The sequence below is a fragment of the Tupaia chinensis genome, unplaced genomic scaffold, assembly GCF_000334495.1.
Source record: "Tupaia chinensis unplaced genomic scaffold, TupChi_1.0 Scaffold000612_1, whole genome shotgun sequence".
Lineage (NCBI taxonomy): Eukaryota > Metazoa > Chordata > Mammalia > Scandentia > Tupaiidae > Tupaia > Tupaia belangeri.
Window position 1 is genome coordinate 1,665,678 of NW_006160131.1, and position 7,080 is coordinate 1,672,757.

At 47.5% G+C, this 7,080-nt stretch overlaps 1 protein-coding gene across 1 annotated transcript in view; it reads right to left on the reverse strand.

Annotated features, from left to right (window-relative positions):
* Positions 1-7,074, reverse strand: part of FAF2 (Fas associated factor family member 2) — a gene marked incomplete in the record, with an annotated part of 50,243 nt that extends 43,169 nt beyond the window's left edge. Inside the window, 1 exon segment of the mRNA XM_027775934.1 lies at positions 6,944-7,074.
* Between the last annotated feature and the right edge of the window lie 6 nt (positions 7,075-7,080).

Sequence of the window (7,080 nt, forward strand, 5' to 3'; positions counted from 1 at the left end):
TACAAGTAAAAATTCCCAAAAAAAAAAAAAAAAAAAAAAAGGCATCGAGGCCTCTGTCTTCTGTTCACCTTCACCGCCTCCGTCGAGATAACCTACCCACGCCAAGGCTGGACCCCGGCAAGAGAACTATAGAAAATCATCAGATGACATTAAATGGACTAACATGATAAATATTTGTTAAAAATTTCTAATCAGGGACCAGCAGTTGGCGTAATGGTTATGTCACTGGACACCCATATAGTCGTTCGTGGTTCAGTCACGGACCTGATGGCTTAAACTCATGCTGGGCGCGTGTGCGTGTGCCCAAGGTCCTGAGAGGAGAATAGAAGAGAGATTGTGGTGTGGCCATCCCCCCTGGGGGGTGATTTCTCGCTTTCTGTCTCTCTGTCTCTTTCTGGCAAGCGCACACACCCTATAGCAAAAACCTCTTCCCCCAGAAAACAGATAAATAAAATTTCTAATCAAACCACGTCAAAAAATAAAAAAAGAAAAACAAAAAAAGGGATCAGCAAAAGGCATAGCACTTTTGTGGCTGGACTCCCACAGGGCTGACCACGGTTTGAGTCTAAGACACAGTGGCTTGAAACACACCAGGTGTGTATGTGCATGCTTGCCCAAGATCCAGGGGAGGTTGGGTGGGGGGGGTTGTGGATGGAGAAGAAAGGACTGTGGTGTGGTCATCCCTCCTGGAGGGTTATTTCTCACCTTCTCTCTCACTGTCTTTGTTCTCTCTCTGGCAGAACACACGCCCTAAGGTAAAAACTTCTACCCAAAAAAAAATAAAATAAAATAAAATAGAGGAAACCTGAGATTTTGAAAACAATTTACTCTCATTAATTCCTTTTTTTTAAAGGAATTATTTTATTTGGGGCCAGCAGTTGGCATAATGGCTATGTCACTGGACTCCCATGTAGTTGACCATGGTTTGAGTCCCGGACCCAGTGGCTTGGACCCACACCAGGCACGTGTGCATGTGTGCGTGCCCAAGATCCTCAGAGGAGAATGGAGGAGAAGGGACTGCAGTGTGGCCATCCTCCCTGGGGGGTGATTTCTCACTCTCTGTCTGTCTCTGTCTGTCTGGCCAATGCACATGCCCTATAGCAAAAACATCACCAGAAAAAAGATAATTATTTAACTTTATTTATTTACTTATTTTATTTTAACCAGAGACAGAGTGAGAGAGAGAGAGGGAAAGTGAGAAAACAAGCCGCCAGGTCCAGGACTTGAACTGTGGTCAGCCATGTGAGAGTCCAGCGCCCTTATCCACCGCACCATCCACTGGCCCCTACTCTCACTAATTTCAATATATCAAATGAGGAAATGGATGGAGAATCAGCTCAGTGTCGCCCTGTTCTGTCCTGACTCCAATGGAGATCCCAAGCACACCTTCACAGTCGGTAAAGCAAACCTGAAATCCAGTGTTAATGCCATTCCAGACTGGACAAGCCTTCTATGGCCTACAGATGAAAGTTTAAACCCCTGGGCACAGCTCTGAAAGGCCTCCAAAATCTGGCTCTACAGTACCTTTCTAGTCTTACTTTCTACTCCCAGCTATCTACATCCAGAACACGTTCCACATGTCTTCATCTCCATACCTTGTGCAACTACTCCTCAGCTCAGAACACTGTCCAGCCCGCCAGCTGTTTAAATCTCATTCTTTCTTCAAAGTAGTATGTGACAGCAGAAAGAGAACAGTTTTTTTTTTTGAAAGTACTTGTGGATTTTGGATGTGTCCATATTTTTTTAAATTTTATTTATTTATTCATTTATTATTAATTTGACCAAAGAGAGACAGAGAGTGAAAGAGAGGGAAAGTGAGAAAGCAAGCCACCAGGTCCAGGACTCGAACTGTGGTCAGCCATGTGGGAGTGTCCAGCACCTTAACCACCATGCTACCCGCTTGTGGGAAGCTGCACACCAGCGAGTCTGCCGAGGTTTCTCAGAGAGCAAACAATTACCTTTATTGGTCCCTTCTAAAAACCTGACCTTCGAAACCTTGCTCTGATTGGCCACTAGAATCCCTCAAATTTGCATATCCGGCACCTCATGATTGGTCCAAAAGCAACCAATCATAACCCACCGTTAACAACCAATCACGGTCCACATTTACAACCCACCAGCATGTATATAACCACGATGCCTGGCCCACAGTAAACAGATGACCAGGAAGACGACACAGACGACCAGGAAGACGACACAGACGACCAGGAGAGCCTGAAGAGCTGAAACACCGCACAGTCTCCAGACAACTCTGAAGACCCTGAAGAGCTGACACTACATCGTCTCCAGACGACCTGGGAGACCCTGAAGAGTTGTAACACTACATCGTCTCTGGACGACCCTGAAGAGCTGTGACACTGCGTTGTCTCTGTGCTACTCACAGTAGATGACGTGACCCTTAAGAGTTGTGACACTGCGTTGTCTCCGTGCTGTACCGTACCCGTTCGGCTGTCCCCCCGGGTCGGGACACCCGCTGGTCTCTGAAAGAGAACAGCTTTTAGATCCAGATCCAGACCCGGCAGAATTCCACTACTTCCCAGCTTAATGACCTTGAGCTAATACATCGATAGATCTGTTTCCTCACCCGGGAACAGGCATGCCACCTATGGTACTTTATAAGGCCACTGTGAGGATTAAGCATAATGGCTATAAATAATCTAATACCAGGCTTTAAGGTACAGCAGACACTTAATAATTGTTAACTACTAAACTATTTATTCTTTTTCCACGTCCAATCAGTTCACCAGCCCTTCCTTTAGTTCCCACAGAATCTTTTTTATACCGTATTATACAATGAGTACCAATATCTTGAAGATATTTGTTATTTATACATGCACCTGGCTCCGCCATCAGGTTACAGACAAGGTGGTGTGGCTATGGATTTCTAAATCTCTAGCCATTTACTACTTGTGCAGGTTAACTGATCTCTCAAAATCTGTTTCTTCACTGATAAAATGAACATGATTTAATTCTTTACAGTGTTAAAAGGTTTACAAGAGTTAGGAACCTAGGTGCAGACAGGTGACATGGCAGTTAAGGGCACTGGACACCCACATGGCCGGCTGCAGTTAGAATCCCAGACTTGGTGGCTCACTTTCTTACTTTACCCCACCCCCTCACTCGGTCCCTATCTGGTCAAATTTAAATAAACAAATAAAATTAAATAAAATAATTCTTTAAAAAAAAAAAAAAGGGTTAGGGACCTGCAGATGGTGTAATGGTTAAGGTGCTAGACTCCAACATGGCTGACCACAGTTTGAGTACCTGACCTGGCAGCCTGCTGTCTCTTTCTCTTGTAAAATTTCAAAATAAATAAAAAATGGACCAGCAGGTGGCGTGGTGGTTAAGGCACTAGACACTCCCACATGGCAGATCATGGTTCAGATTCCAGACCTGGTGACTTTTTTTCTCACTCCCCCCACCCTGTGCATCTTTCTGGTCAAATTAAAATAAATGAATGGATAGGGAACCAGCAGTTAGCATAATGGCTATGTAGCTGGACTGCCACGTAGTCGACCGCGGTTCACGTCCCGGACCTGGTGGCTTAAAACTCACGCCGGGCGCGTGTGCGTGCGTGCGTGCCCAAGATCCCGAGAGGAGAATGGAGGAGAAGGGATTGCGGCGTGACCGGGGGGTGATTTCTCGCTTTCTGTCTCTATGTCTCTGTCTGTCTGGCAAGCGCACGCACCCTATAGTGAAAAAAACCTCTCCAAAAAAAAAAAAAGAAAAAAAAAGAATGGATAAATGAAATTAAATAAGTAATTCTTTAAAAATAAATAGAGGGGCCAGCAGTTAGCATAATGGCTATGTCGCTGGACTCCCATGTAGTTGACCGCGGTTCGAGTCCCAGACCTGACGGCTTAAACTCACACCAGGCACATGTGTGTGCACGCCCAAGATCCCAAGAGAATGGAGGACAAGGGATTGCGGCATGCCATCTCCCCTGGGGGTGATTTCTCACTTTCTGTCTCTGTCTTTCTGGCAAGCACACGCGCCCTATAGCAAAAACCTCTCCAAAAAAGAAAAAGAAGAAAAATGATTTGATATCACAGAATTTGCATTCCAGTCAGCTGTGCAGCGATACTTATGTATTAATATGTCATAGAGCGGGACTAGCAGATGGCATGGTGGTTAAGGGTGCTGGACTCCCACATGGCTGACCACAGTTCAAGTCCTGGATCTGGCGGCTTGCTTTCTCACTTTCTCTCGCTCTGTCCATCTCTGGTCAAAACAAAATAAGTAAATAAATAAAGTCAAATAAAACAATTGTTTATTTAAAAAAATATATAAATATATATATGTCAAAGAGCACAGAAGCTAAAAGCCTGGAATGGTTGTGGAAAGATTGACCTAGCTTTAAATCTGATACCACCACTTAACTAGCTGTGTAACCTAAGCATTTTTTTAAAATGTGCTAGAAGGGGGACCAGCAGTTAGCATAATGGTTATGTCGCTGGACTCCCACATAGTCGACAGCGGTTCGCGTCCCGGACCCAGTGGCTTAAAACTCACGCTGGGCATGTGTTCATGTGTGCCCAAGATCCCGAGAGGAGAATGGAAGAGAAGGGATTGTGGTGTGGCCATCCCCCATGGAGGTGATTTCTCGCTTTCTGTCTGTCTCTGTCTGTCTGGCGAGTGCAGGCGCACTATAGCAAAAACCTCTCCAAAAAAATAAAAATGCTAGAAGGTGTACATGCTTGTCTGTGAGGGAAAAGGAGACAAAGACAGAGACAGAGCAAGAGAGCACTGCCCACGGGGGTGGGAGACGGTCATGCCGCGGCCCTTCTCCTGTCTCTCTTCCCTCCTTTCAGAATCTTGGGCATGTACTGCACGAGTGTCCAGGTGTTTTTCAAGCTGCTGGATCCAGGACTCAGCCTTAAGTCAGATACACAGGACCCAGCTGCCCTAACCACCATGCTAACAGCTGGCCTGCATACTATTTTTTTAAGCCTCATATTTTTTGTCAATAAAACAGAGACTATAACAGTATGACGCTCATAGGGTTGATATGAATATTAAATGAGGTAACATATGCTAAGTGTTCAGCAAAGTACTTCCTTTATATATACTCAGTTAATGTTATTCTACCTAGCAGTTCCTGAGCACAAGGTCCTTCAAAAATATTGCTGAGGGACCAGCAGGTGGCATGGTAGTCAAGGTGCTGGGCCTCCCGCATGGCCAATCGGGGTTCAAGTCCTGGACCTGGTAGCTTGTATCACACTTTCCCTCCCTCTGTGTGTGTGTCTCTGTCTGGTCAAATTTTAAAAATTAATGAATGAGGGAACCAGCAGTTAGCGTAATGGCTATGTCGCTGGACTCCCACGTAGTCGACTGCGGTTCGCGTCCTGGGCCCGGTGGCTTAAAACCCACGCCGGGCGCGTGTGCGTGCGTGCCCAAGATCCCAAGAGGAGAATGGAGGAGAAGGGATTGCGGCGTGGCCATCCCCCCTGGGGGGTGATTTCTCGCTTTCTGTCTCTCTGTCTCTCTCTGTCTGTCTGGCGAGCGCACGCACCCTATAGCCTCTCAAAAAAAAATGAATGAATGAATAAATAAAATTAAATAAATAATTCTTAAAAATATATATTGCTGAGGGGCCAGCAGGTGGCATGGTGGTTAAAGGCGCTGGATTTCCACATGGCTGACCATGGTTTAAGTCCTAGGCCTGGCAGCTTTCTTTCTCCCTTTCCTTTTCTCTCTCTCTCTGGCCAAATTTAATAATAATAATAAATAATAAATAGAATTAAATAAATCATACATATATATACACATATATACACACACGCACACATATCTATATATATATGTGTGTGTGTGTGTGTGTGTGTGCAGCTGAGAGAATGAATATTGGGCCAGCAGGTGGTGTAGCGGTTAAGATATCTGGATCCCACACGGGCAACTGTTCAAGTCCCAGACCCAGTGGCTTGAGAAACACAGCACACATGCTTAGGCTCCTGAGAGGTAAATGAAGAGAGGTCATTCCCTCTGGGGGGTGGTTCTCAGTGTCCCTCTCTCTGTCTCTCTCCTGCAATCACACATGCCCTACAGCAAAGGAGTAATAATTAAAATAATTAGCACATTTTATATTAGGAAATAAGTGTGCTACTAACTTGTACCTTTAGTTTTAACCCATGTTAAGTAACAGCAAACAGTCGCTACCCTGTCTGGGAGCATTTTGGAGTTTACAAAGTCCTTCCAACAACGATAACCTCGTGTACCTCCATACCCTCAGGAGGTAGATATTTGGGGGTTTTTTGGGGGGTGGGGAGAGGTTTTTGCTATAGAGCCCCTGCACTCGCCAGAAAGAGAGAGCCAGAGAGACAGAAAGCGAGAAATCACCCCTCAGGGGGGATGGCCACACCGCAATCCCTTCTCCTCCAGGGATCTTGGGCACACACGCACATGCGTCCAGCGTTGAGTTTAAGTCACCGGGTCCAGGACTTGAACTGCGGTCGACTACATGGGAGTCCAGCGACATAGCCATTACGCTAACTGCTGGCCGCAGGAGGTAGCTACTTCTAAGATATGGTACGAATACTGGTAACAAAAGGCCAAGTTTACCCATCCTAGTTGCATTCTCCAACCAGATTCTCCAGCTCAAAGATCCACTGAAAGGCGGCAGACTCCTGCCAGGGACCGCCCTCCCGAAGCACAGCAAGCGCAGGAGCCCCCGAGTAAGTCCGAGGTGCTAAGGCTAAACCCCGCCAGAGCCCGGGAGAGGACCCACGGTGTGGCTGTCTCCCTACGCGGTGTCCTCGCACACCTGCGGGGCGCGGGCCAGGCCTGGGTGCGGGTGTGCCCTCCCCACCAGAGCCCCGGACAGGAGATCGGGCAGCTCGGCGGGACCCCGTCAACGCCTGCGATAGTGACAGGGGACGCTGGCAGGCGGTCACCCAGACCCGGCTGACCCCAGCTCTGCGATGGGGCTCGAGCATCGCCGGCAGACCTGGAGTCGCTGGGCGGTGAGGGTCCGACGGGCATCCGGGCTGGGAGGCTGGCTGGGGACCGGCGCCGCTGAGGGGAACCAGGGACGCCGACCCTCCGGGCGGAGAGGCAGGAGGAGGCGGGTCTGGCCTCAGCGAC